At 46.6% G+C, this 13494-nt stretch overlaps 1 protein-coding gene across 10 annotated transcripts in view; it reads left to right on the top strand.

Annotated features, from left to right (window-relative positions):
• The window catches only part of KIZ (kizuna centrosomal protein), a 765937-nt gene that overhangs the window by 207504 nt on the left and 544939 nt on the right, over nucleotides 1–13494 (top strand). The gene's annotated exons all lie outside the window — the stretch shown is intronic.

The raw sequence follows: 13494 nt of genomic DNA, 5'->3' as shown, positions 1-13494 counted from the left end.
TCTGGCTCTCCCTTAGATGCTGTTCCAGCGAGGATTCTTCGCAGTCATCTCCCCCAGGTAGCGGAACACATAGGTAACTTGGCCTCGCTTTCCTTTCAAGAATGCCTAGTTCCGGACGACTGGAAATTGGCCCAAGTTGTCCCGATAAAAAAGAAAGCTCATATCAGCATATCACAACTGGACAATCTGAGACCTATTTCGCTCCTCCCCTACTGTGCGAAGGTAGTTGAGAAATTGGTTAACCGACAGCTGGTGAGCTTTGTGGAGGAAAATAAGATCCTTCACTCGTCTCAGTCGGGATTTAGAGCCAAACATTCGACGGAGACCGCTCTCCTTCTTTCGACGGAACTGCTGCGGTGTCAGGCGGATGAGGGTCACACGGCCGCACTGGTCCTATTGGACTTAAGTGCGGCGTTTGACACCGTATCACATTCCGTATTACTGGACCGTCTGAGTGAGGAGGGCATAACCGGTCCTGCTCATGAGTGGTTGGTATCCTTTCTTAATAACAGGAGATTTCAAGTGCACTGTCCACCGTGCAAATCCAGTATTAGACGTCTTAAACAAGGGGTTCCACAAGGCTCGATTCTGAGCCCCACATTATTCAATCTGTACATGGAACCTCTTGCCAAACTGGTGGAGTCATATGGTGTTGCCATAGTCTCTTACGCTGACGATACACAACTGGTGATCAATCTGTCTCGTGACCCAGTTGTGGAGGCTGAGAAATTTTCGGCATGCCTGGTAGCACTTGATGGGTGGATGAAGCAGAACTACCTCCGCCTCAATGGTAATAAGACGGAAGTTCTTATTATTGGCCCCTGTCCCTCCATCTGGACATCTGCCTGGTGGCCCATAGAACTGGGCTCTGTCCCTGTCCCGGTTGACACAGTCAAGAACCTCGGCATACTCCTCGATTCTAATCTAGCCTACACTAATCATGTGGGTAATGTTGCTGGTAAATGCTATGGCATCCTGAAGGTCCTGAGGAAAGTCCTGGACCTACTGCCTCCTAGCGCCAGAAAAACAATGATACATGCCTTGGTTACCTCCCATTTAGATTATGGGAATTCCCTCCAATGCGGACTCAGTAAAAAAGGTCTAATGCAGTTGCAACGCGTCCAAAATGCAGCTGCTAGGCTTGTCCTGAACCTCCCTAGGAGGGCCTCTGGGAAAAATGCCCTGCGTTCCTTGCATTGGCTCCCGATAATGGAACGAATTACATTCAAAACGATGTGCATTACCCATCGCATTGCTCATTTAAAAGCACCTTCTTATCTACAGAAACTGCTTCCTGTCTATCGACCTTCACGCCCTCTTAGGTCGATGGGCAACATGTTATTAGTTGCTCCACGGATTCACAGAGCAAGGATGGGAGGACGGTCCTTCAGATACCTTGCCAGTAAAGGCTGGAATGACCTTCCCATCGAATTGAGGATGGAACCGTCCGAAACTAGGTTTAGACAAAGGTTGAAAACCCATCTTTTCCCCAATACATAATTTAGTATAGTTTCTCCTGCACTAATACTCCACCACCGTGAACGTTGCTTGTGTGATGTTAGTGGAATTGTCAGCGCGCGGACGCACTGTTCCGTGTGCAACCATGCGCTTAATAAATGCCATTAATAAATAATAATAAATAAAGGAGCTGAGACTCCATGTGTTGTGCTGTGCTTGGACTTTGATGTGGAGGGGACGCTCTGCCAGGAGGTACCGCCGCAAGGGCCTGCATGCTGGCCCCTGAGCCCATCTGTACCCCTCTGCTGTCCACAGGGCCAGGGAAAAACCTTTGCTGGAGTGAAGACTGCTGTGCCAGGAGGAGAGCCACATTATGGGGATTGACTGTTCCACAGAACTGCGGTCCTGTTCTGATGAGCTGCCCACTGCCTGCTGATCTTGCCCAGCCTTGCCTCTGCACCTTTGGACCCTGACTTAGCGCCTTGTGAGTGCTACAATTCTATTTTGCCGGCTGTTGCCACTTCTGTGCCCCAGGTGAAGAGAGGCGCTATCCTTCTGTCCCTGGAGCGCTATATGTGAATTAACTGTGCTTCCCTGCCTGCACTCCAGCGTCTGGTGGGCACTACTTTCTTGATTGCCAGGAGAGGAGCGCTTCTGTGTTTAATTGGCAGCACTGGGCTGCCAGAGTGATGAGGGGGATTCCCCTGGTGCTGTTAACATAGCGGGAGCCTACCCCGCGCGCTGCCAGAGTGAACTGCCTATTTCAAAATACATCGGTAGCCTACCCAACTTTATGCATATTTTAGTAGCGGGTGCCCACCCCGCATCTACCTTTATTTGTGAGCGGGTGCCCACCCTGTGTGAAGCTTCCACTTAGGAGGGAGCCTACCCATCATTGCCGCGCTGAGGAATCGCAGAAGATCACCGCTGCCGACCCAGGAGTCCCGGAGCACCACGCGGGCTCCCCCGCTGACGTCAGAGGAGAGCCGCGCTGGGATTGGTGCGGCCGAGAGGAGCGTCACGAAAGAAGCCACGCTGAGGCCCAGGAAGCGCGAGGCTTCCCGCTCCGTCCCTGCGACATGTTGATGCCGGAGGAGTAAAAAGCAAGGGAGCCCGGTGTCGGAAAGAAACCGGAGCGGGAGCCCCCCCCGCCGGTCCGTGCCCCCGCAGTCAGGGGCTGGCGCCAGAGAGGTGCTGCTGTCTGTGGGGCTCCCCGTGAACTGAGGAGAGCCCCGCGCGTGTTGCGGAGTCCATAGGAGTGGAAGAACCAGTCCGGCAGCGGAGAGAGACCGGAGCAGCGCAAGAGGAGACTGTTGAGTGGGGCTTTGTGTCAGGCCTAGGGGGGTTGGTCGAGGCACATTGTCAGTGCCTTCCCCCGGTGGCCAGCTGCAACGTGCAGCCACATTTGTTTTGAAGCCCCCGTGGGGCTCCACCCCGGACCAGGCCACAGTGCTATACAGCGACGCCATGGTTGCGGGTCACTGCAACGTTGGGGGCATTTTCGTTGGAGTCCCAGAGTAGGGGCTCCTCCAGATGCCGTAGCCCCACAGGATAATTCACCCAGCTGCCCCGTACACTAGCAGGAGCTGCACCACGGGGGCATTTGCTTTTGGAGCCATTCTCTTGCTACCAGGACACAGGTGGGAGGTAGGTGGTTTCCCTCCCTAACCAAACTGCTCCTTCGGATGCCCGGAAGTATTGAGGTGTCCCTGGATGTCCCCTATGTACATTATTGGTGTTCGGTATATTGATCTTACCACAGCTGGATGATATGGGCAACGTTTGGGGTATTGTTAATTTGAGGGCCCCAGAAGAGGGGTCCCCCAGGTGCAGTGGTGCCAGAAGCTAATCTGTAACGCTGTGGTTGACATTCCTTTTAGAGACCCAGGAGAGGGGCTCCCCAGGCGCAGTGGTGCCACGGGCTAAACTGCAATGTTGGGGGCATGTATAATGTGCACAGATCTTCCCTAAGGCTTCCACTGCTGAGTGGTGCATAACGTGTTTGATGACGCCTAATGCACATGTTGATGCCATGATGTACGCATTATTGGCTTAGGCCTGATCTAATGTCATGCTATGAGGCTTTCATTCTATGCCTGAGCTAATGGGTTCCTGCTAACGAGATGCCGCATACTACTATGCTGAGGCCCTATGCTAATGTGATTATGCCTAATGCAGGAGGTAATTGATGCCCATGAGGATGCCTAATGTCAGGATATGATGTTCTAGGTGCTACCATGTTTGCCCTGCTGTTACGATGCATAATGTGTTTATATGCCTAATGTTTTACCCCTAATGCTTACATTGCAGGTGTAAATATGCCCTATGCTAATATGATAAGGCCTAATGTTATGCATGATACGATTTATGCTCAGGAGGATGCCTAATGCATTTGATTTTGCCCTGCTGATGTGAAGTAGGATGCACTGTTGCGGATGTACCTTATGTCTAATGTTTGCATGCTAATGAGATGCCACATCCTAGTGAATTTTAGGCCTCATGAGAACACATAATGTGTTGGTTATGCTAATGATGATTTTCGATGCTTACATGTTTATGTATAGTGTGATCCATGCTAATGAGGTTATGCCCACAGGTTCATGCCTAACGCCAAGTTATGATGCTTTATGTTCCGGCCTTGTGCTGATGGGATGTTACTAAGTGCATGGTCTTGCCAGTAGCTACTGGCTGTTACCCATTTATTACTGGTCTTACATTTGCGACTTGTGATGGTTCTGGCAGCGGCCCGATTGGCCCTGCCCTGTATATAGTCCCCTGTAAATTGATACCTGGTGCCAGTTGGCACAGAGTTATATGTGGTACACACACTTAGTATAGGGTAGCGTTCTTAAAAGGACTAGTATAAATAGCAATGGGAAACGGGCATAACAAAGTTATGGACGAAAACCCGCACTCACCCGAGGGTGACATGCTTCATCATTGGTATCCTCCAACACACGGGGACCGCAAGGTACCCCGTGTGGGCTACGACTTCACCCAAGAGGGAAGGAGCAGGAGTGCAAACCACGGGTTGGTTCTACCAACTCAATATGGTAAGGAGGGGCAGAGTGCAAAAAAGAAAAATATAAGTGTAGTTAAAAAGCTATCTACATAGGGGCAACACCTTTATTCTTCCTGCCTATGTAGTAGTCAGTTAAAATGCAAGTGACTATAGGGTTGAAAGTAAATACCCTATCTAATGATCAACATGTTTCTACCCTGGTGACAAAATAGTTCAAGGCATTCATCAGGATCATAGGATAGTCACTCTGCTAATGAAGTGCATAAATTATAATGTGATACTTAGGCCTCAATCTCTTGACCATCAGACGCAATGTCGATCTGTATGATGGATCAGAAGGCTCTGTAAAAATAATAAAACTATGTCTTAACAATATTTAAACATACACCCGTGTGCACCATAGCGCAATATCAATGGCAGAATAAAATTCTTACCTATAGCATATTGTATATGTGTTTACTCAACCTTCAGCAGAGTCTCACACCAGTCCGATATGCTATTAGGAAACGTAAATGCTTATTACCAATATCATAGTTGTTCATATTGCAGACACCATAGTAGAGGTACACCAAGGAAAAGAATCAGAGTTTAAAACTATTTCACTAGTAATATGATCTAGTATCATCCAATTACTGTGGGCACTCCCACTATAGCATCAAGGGTTTACAATCTTATGTGTTGTTATTATGAGTCTATTAAACTCACTCAAAATAAAGGTGTTAGAAAACCCCGGGCAACCGGGTTAGCAGTCACCCGGTTTTTCCCAACCAAAGGGGTAGCTTGGCTCGAGCGGTCGGGGGTCAGGCACCGTGTTAAGCGTACGTCACACCCTCACAATAACCATGCGTTCATCCGTTCCAAAAACGACTCTACACCGTAAAAATTTATGAAAGAATCTCTTTGTGTTTATCTTAATTTTTCTCTTAGTTGCAGGGTTATGACACAAATACAATACAAAAGGATTTTCTTCAGAAATAGCAGGTCAATTAAATAATAACACTTTGCAAGTGCAATAAATAGGATTAGGTCATAAATACACAAGGAATAAATAGAGGTGCGTTAAATACATAGGGCAAATAAATACTGTCAGACAATAAATACAAGGCAGGAATAAATACGGTCAGACAATAAATAAACCACCTTCAATAAATAATATAAGCCATCAAACAATTGCAAATCAGATCACATTTATGAGGTAGATTGATTTTACCATGCCCAAGTACAGCTTATGGTCACTGGGGTGGCCTGGGGATGTCCCACCTAGAGTGGTCAAGGCTGGGGCCTAAGCTGAGGTAGAATGAGGGAAACCTAAGGTTCTGACTCTTCCAACTACACAGTCCCTCACACAGGTCCCTGCACCAGTCTCTTTTCACCCCCTAGCACTCTCAGGTTGGTCCTAACACCCCTCTAGCCCCAAGAATGGTCTTTTAGGGCTCCACAGGGCCTCAGATGCCCTTTCTACCACTTACTGCCCTTTTCACGAAGATCGGCTCCGCTCGGCGCCGGGTCGACGTCGCTGGGCGGCTCTGGTTCGATGTCGCGTCGATCTGTTCCACTTGACGCCGTGTCGATGCCGTCGGGCGGTTCCGATTCGATGTCGCTGGCCGGCCTCGGTCCGATGTTGGATCGATCTGCTTTACCTGACGCCGGGTCGATGCCGTGAGGCGGCTCCGGATGGATGTCGCTGGGCGGCCTCGGCTCGATGTCGTGTTCCGGCGTCACAGGGTCACGGTTCCCCCGCTTCCGGGCGACTCCGGAGTGCGACCTCCACTCCCGACCTCCGTCGGCTCCACTTCGGGTTCCGGCGACTCTGGAATGTGATCTCCACTCCCGACCTCCTGCGCGCTTTACTTCAGCTTCCGGCGACTCCGGAGGGCGGACTTCACTCCCCCGTCGACGCCTCACCTCGACCTCAGGTGACTTCTAATCGACCTCCGGTGTCTCTCCACGACCTCCGTCGGCGCCCTCACTCGACCTCTAGCGGCTCCGGGTACGACGTCTGCCTTCTGTCAGCGCCGCTTCTCCACCTCGGGCTCCAGGTCTCCAGGCTTCTCGACGTCGGGTCTCCAGGAGGATTCCACCAAACAGGTCAGGAACTTGCTGTTCTTCTCCTTTAAGGCCTGTTCCGGCTGTTCAGGTCCTTAAGATGATTTTCTGGTCTTTATCCCACACAGGGCTTTAGGCTGGGCTTGGTCAGTAGGGACTAGTATCAAGGGTGGGTTTCTGGACCCCACTCCAGGCACAAGTTTCCACCCCTGCTGCCTTACTCCTTCCTCCTTCTGTTTCTCTGTCCTCTCTCCTCTCCAGTCAGGTGCCAACTGCCAACTGCCTCCCTGAGATAGCTTCTCAACATTCTAAACTGCCTCCCTCTATCCCAGGGTTCTAGAATGTTGCAGAAGGTTCTAGAAACCTCTAGTGTGTTCTGGCTATTTCTCAGGTGACAATGGGTGGCCACCATTTTGTGTCTCAGGCCCTCAGACAGAAGTTCCAGGGGTAGGGAAAATGGCTCCCCGACCCTGCATCAACACTAAAAAGTCTGGTGGTTCCCAAAAAGGAAAAATTACAACAGGGTTTGAGGCAGAAAGGGGGACAAAATAAATAATGATGAGGAGGGACCACACAAAGGGCTGACAGGTCTAACAAAAGGGGAATATCCTCACAGTGAAAAAGAAAAGCGTTTACTCATAAAGAAAGCAAAAACAATCTATACCCCGTTATGATAAGCGAAACGCCTAAAGTGCCTTTATATAACCCCTTGACATTAAACGGGTAAAAGTAGCAACTTGACATTAAACGGGTAAAAGTAGCAAGTCAGCATGTTGTTACGGGCTCCAATTTATGTGTAGCGTGACTAAACCACGCATCTCATAGATTATGCCGATGTTCCTGCTAATCGATCAGGCCTCTAAGATAACACTCATTAAACCAATGGAAGTAATTGTAACGCTAGGAATATTATCTATAATAGGAGAAGTGTGCCGTACGCTCACCTGCAAGTCATGTGGCGTTTCTTTTAGGACTCTGAGGGGAGAACCGGACTCGGCGATCGAATCATCTATTTATCCGGAAGTGACTCCGGTCGACGACGTGCGTCCTACGTCATTGTACGCATGCGTATGGTGTCATGGAAACTGGGTAAACAACGCTCTGAGCGCCATTAGTGATTGTGAAAATCCAAATTAAAACGACGTATACTACTCGTACGCACAAAGTAAACAAACGAAAATTGTCGCGATCCCCAAATCGCCAAGAGTAACTAGCATCATAATCAATTAAAACATTAGTGGACGAATAAATAATACTACCTAAAGGCACAGAATGGACAACAACCTATACAGAGAGCACAACTCAGAATGGAAGGGGCCGGGCAAATAGAAATCAAAATATATTTCTATCTCTATTTTTATGGTTGTTATTATTCATTATGGGGCATAACTATGTATTAAGAAAAATTAATAAACCTACATAGATAGCGCTTTGCAGCCGCATAGCCCATGAGCCCTTAACAATATGAATATATGGTATGTATTAATGAGAGACCAATGCACACCAGGGTATATCATCATTCAGGCCATTAAGATGGCTGCCCAATCTAAACACCAAGCGTTGTTCTCTATGAAACACTACTGTCTCAAGAGGGCCCATGTTCTTGTGATAGTGTGGTTTGTCCAGTACCACCCAGCGTAGATCTTGTTCAGTATGGCCAACATCCAAATAATGTCTGGTTAGTTTTGTATTGGATTTCTTGCGTTTTATTGAACTTTTATGTTCAATAATCCTGGTTTTCACTCTACGAGTGGTCATACCTACGTAGTACAATTTACAGGGGCTCTGTATAAGATACACTACACCCTCCGTATTACAATTTGTGTGACTAGTTAGTACCCAGGGTGTCTTCAATCCTAAATCCAATTGTGATGTACGTGTAGTTAGATGACACGCTACACAGGAGTCACACAGAATGTGGCCTTGGACAGATGTACCTGTATGTATAGTCTGTTGTTGGCTAATATCATGTGTGGCTCTCGGCCGAGAATGCTCTAGGATGTTGCCAAGATTCCTGCTTCGTTTAAAGGCAAACAGCAGTTTTTCACAAAACTTTTTGCCTTTATTTATAATATGCCAGTTTGAGTTAATGGCTTTTTTAATTGTAGTGTTTAGATGGCTGAAAGTACTGACACACACCAGACGATTAGAAGGAGGTTTGACATATGTTTCAAGCAAGGCTTCTCTGTTGTTATTGATCGCTCTCTTATTTGCGTTTCGTATCAACCGTGTTGGATATTGTCGTGTGTGAAGATGTGCACTGAGCTTGGTTGCATGTTTGTGATATGTCCTAAGTTCAGCGCAATTTCTTCTCAACCGAAGGAATTGCCCAACAGGGAGATTGTCCCAAAGTGCGCGTGGAGGAAAACTATTATAATTGAGTAGCGCATTACAAGCCATCGGTTTTTGATACAGTTTCGTACAAATCCTACCATCTCGTGGATATAATCTCAAATCAAGAAATGGCAGTGTCTCATTGCTTGCTTCACACGTGAAATTAAGGTGATTATAAGGGAGTTGAGCCAATCAGAAAACTCTAATAACGACTTGTGATCACCTTCCCAGATAACTAAGATGTCATCAGAGTTATATGTGCCTGTGATTGCATTCTAATGTGTTTTCATAATACAAAAAGCTATTTTTACACCACCTAGTGTGGAGTCTCTTTTGTAGTGTGCCTAGTGTGTCGCCTGTGAGTGTGGTCTGCGCAGATGCTTTACACATTGCTCCGGAGTTTAGCCTACCCACTCCACGGCAAGCTACCCCGTTTCGAACAATTACATAATCCCTCCCATCTCTCTAGAGAAGGACCAGTGGTAGCCAGTGGATAGCAAGTCACCTTTGGGCAAAAACATGCAAATTGTAAACTTATAACTTAGTTTTACAGTTTTATGGGCAGGGTTGTCAACCAAGAATATAGTACTCCGTATTGAACTGATGTGCCTGGCACCCCTGGCCAACATAGTCGAGAGTCACAGACTCAACATCATCTCCTACGCCAACGACACCCAAATCATCCTCTCACTGACAAAGGACCCAACGACTATCAAAGACAAGTTCCAAAGATTCATGAAAGATGTGGCCGTCCGTATGAACAACAAGTGTCCCACACTCAACACTGACAAGACATAAGTACTCGTCTTCGGAAAAGGCAAGGTAATCCTCTGGCAAAATGAATGGTGGCCCCCTGAGCTTGGTCCAACCCCCAAACTCATTGAACACGCTTACAATCTCAGCATCGTCCTTGACAGTCAGCTGTACATGAAGAAGCAGTTTATGAATGCTCATGAAGTACTTCAGATGGCTCCCACCCAACACCAGGTGAACAGTCATGCAAGCTCTCGTCACCAGCGGACTCGACTTCGGCAACTCCCTCTATTGAGGAATCGCCACCCAACTTATATGGAAACTCCAGACTATCCAGAACACAGCAGCCAGACTCATCCTTGACCTCGACCTCCACAGACAGACACACATCATCCCTCACCCCAGGAAACTTTACTGGCTACCAGTCGTGAAGAGATGCCAGTTCAAGCTGCTCACCCACACATACAAGGTACTACATAACGAAGGACCGGCATACCTCAAAAAACGAGTGAATTTCCACCAATCTACCAGAATACTCAGTTCTGGATCCCTCTCCCTAGCAGCCACTGACGGATCCGCTAGACTAACAGTGGAGGTCGCTCCTTCTCCCACCTGGCGGCTAAGGCCTGGAACAACCTCCCTCTTCCCCTCAGAGCCTCACCATTGCACCAGCAGTTCAGGAAGGACCTCAAGACCTGGATGTTCAGGTCCAGGTTCTGGAGGAAAGGCAGCATGATCTCCCAGTGCCTCGAGATCCTCACAGGTGAAGCAGCTGTGCTCTACAAATCCTGATTGAATGATTGATTTCCACCACTCCCATTGTCTGAATAATATATCTCCAGTGGATTAGTAGTACAAGACAAATTAAGACCATATATTAATAATGTGCAGGATTCTCACATATCGCACTTGGGTACAGCCACTTTGGGTATATCCTTGGCAGAACAGTTGAAGTCATATGTAATCTATGCAAGAACATATATCTTTCTTTTTTTAAATTAAACTTTCCCCAACACTTTACTATAGCCAAATAAGCACATTGCCCCACAGTCTTGTTTCCCTTTTACTGCCAGTGGGCGTAGTGATCGATCCCCCTTTAGAGTAACACAGAGAACTGAAAACCCTTGCAAGTCCAGTTGTCTATTCAGCCAAGCACTCTGTGTAAATGATTACTTGGGTTGCTCTGGAAAGTGTCTGCATTGCCCAGTCTTGCATTTAAAAATTGCTTAGCTGTCACAACGAACTTCATCTGCGCTGCAGCAAACTCTACAAATTTCATGTATTCTATGTCAAATGACATCGGCTGACAATCTACCTCAGAATGATTGTATTCCTTTAAGAAATAACGGTATTCTCCACAGAGATGCCTTCCCAGTATACCCATTTCCACCCCCTGCTCTCCCCTGCACCTTTCCCTCATGTATGACACTAGGCGAATCAAAGCCACCTACAGGAAGCTTACTACCTAACATATGCCTGGCCAAATTCTTCAGACCGATGTTAGCCCTCCAGTAATTGTTTTATCAATCCTATTCCCATCTCCCACCCATTCAGCCATCTAATGCAGATGTGATTCATGATAGTACTGCTCCAAAGCGTGAGCTCACAATTGAACAGTGGGGCACATACAGGCAAAACTATATTAATAGTGCTGTGCAATGCATGAAACGACGACATTGGAACCATACACCTCAAACCATGTAACGCATAGAGAGGTAGTGTGGCAGTATCACCATTTTAACAATCCACTACTGATAATGGAGCACTGACCAGACTGTTGTGAATTATCAAGACCATCCATACCTTACCAATAGTAAGATCCATTGTAGCACAGTCGGTATGTGCAATCTAAAGTCCTGATTACTTAAGGGCAGAGTGAAACACCCGTACTCGCCAACATCACTAAGAGAAGGTGCTTAGAATTCCCACCTGGTCCTATTTAACCCTGAAAATGCCCCTGACGTCTAAAGTTGTCTAAGTAAAAGTGGAGTAGCCTGTATTAGCTCACATGTCATCATACAGTGACAGCAAGTGGCTGGCAGAGTGTATTGTTTTTATCCAAATGATGCCTCTAGTCTCACACCTACCCCAGGTGGGCATGGAGTACAGCTGCCAGTTGTTCTGTTTCAGCAAAGTGGTGATAGGAGGCACCCTTTGTCTAGTACCGCTCTCACATTCCCATTGACATAAGATTCTTTCCAGCCTTCACGTGTACCATTGGTCTCACGCAGAGCAACCTAATTCAGGCGAGAATAAAGGGCCCAAAATTATAATTTTGCCTTGTGGCAATCAGCAAATCTCATCCTACAGTATGAAGTGCTTTTTCAAAGCCAAGCAAGGTGACCACATAGCCCACATCACTTCCCACTAAGCTATGTCTAATACATGCAAGGTGTCTCAAATTGTTCATAATATTCCGCTGAGGACCAAACCCATCTGGTGTAAATGTACCAGGGACCAGGCTACGCTTGACAACCTTACGCAAGATAGTGGGTAGCATGCTCTTGATGTTAGGTCAATACATAAAATAAGTCAGTTCGAAGTATTGAATTGTGATTTATAAGCTTGTGTTTATTATGATCTCAGCACATAGTTACATTTAAACATGGAGCAAACATATTTTTCATCACAAATTATTTTTTGAAAGTCAGTACATGTTTGAAAGCGCAGGGTCACTAGTCAAGAACAACCCAAAGAATGCATAAAGGTGGAGGAATATTAAGGAGTGTGTGTCCAGTAGAGCTTGCAAAGACGTAATGCAGCACGTGGAGATCAAGTGTGGGCGTCGATCTACAGTTGCTTGTAACCACCTGGAGTAATAGAAATGTTGTGAAGTGCAAATGTTGGGAAGTGCCTGAAGACACAGCCCTAGTCCTTGTGCGCCAAATGTCAGGGCAAATGTAATTGTGTTTGTCGCTATCCATACCACTGACCTTTCGTAATACTCTCAACAACTTATTCTCAATAGCCTTGCTTAGTGTCTTTATATCTTTATCAAGCATGGTTAGAGGGCCATAAGACACATAGTCTACAAGGTCACTACCTGGATTTTTTAAGGGCTTCGCCATAAATCTCCTAGAGTTTAAAAATAAGTAATAAACTGTTATTTTTATAAAATTCTACTTGTCCCCAACCTGTGCCAGGCGTTTTATTAAACTTTTTTCATCTCAGTCCTAGCTGGCAGCAGTCATTCTCAAGACAGTGGCTGATCGAGGAAGGCACGTTGTTTCTTCTCTAAGTAAGGCAGGTCATTTGTAACCAAATATTCCTCCTTCTCACTTGGATCATTAGCTGTTAATTATGTGCATAGATGGCATATACAATGCACAATGATCATATTTAAACCTGCTTATATAATCACATCTATCTCCTCTTCATTTTGTGTATAAAGAATTAGGAGTCTATGGGGTTCCCTTTTAAGTAGCCACTACATAATCCTTCAAGCATTCTCGCCTTCCCTATGAAGGTTTGCATATACGTGGTGTTAACCATTTTCCAGCCTATATTTCTTGTCTGGCACATAACCCAATATTGTAGGTTGTGCTCGAAGGGTACTCTGCAGGACACTGAAGTCTTCATCAAGCATACCAGCTGATTCCTTACTCCATATATCTTATCTCGGCCAAACCACAGCTTTCAGGGCCTCGCTCAGGACTCGGCGGAGGCCGTATCCCAGTTTAGTTCTGACCCTAGCTTTAGTAATTCCAGCCCACTTCCCATTTATCACTCAGTAACGTACACAGACAAGTGACTGCATAACGTGCTTGTATTCATTGCATGTTCTTACCACTATCACTGAGTAGTATCACTTCTTGTGAATTTGTTTTAAATAGTTGTTGTGAGTGACTCTCGCATGCCTTTGCTGTTGTGTGCACTTTTAA

The sequence above is a fragment of the Triturus cristatus genome, chromosome 6 (assembly GCF_964204655.1).
Source record: "Triturus cristatus chromosome 6, aTriCri1.1, whole genome shotgun sequence".
Lineage (NCBI taxonomy): Eukaryota > Metazoa > Chordata > Amphibia > Caudata > Salamandridae > Triturus > Triturus cristatus.
This window is presented reverse-complemented; position numbering and strand designations above follow the sequence as displayed.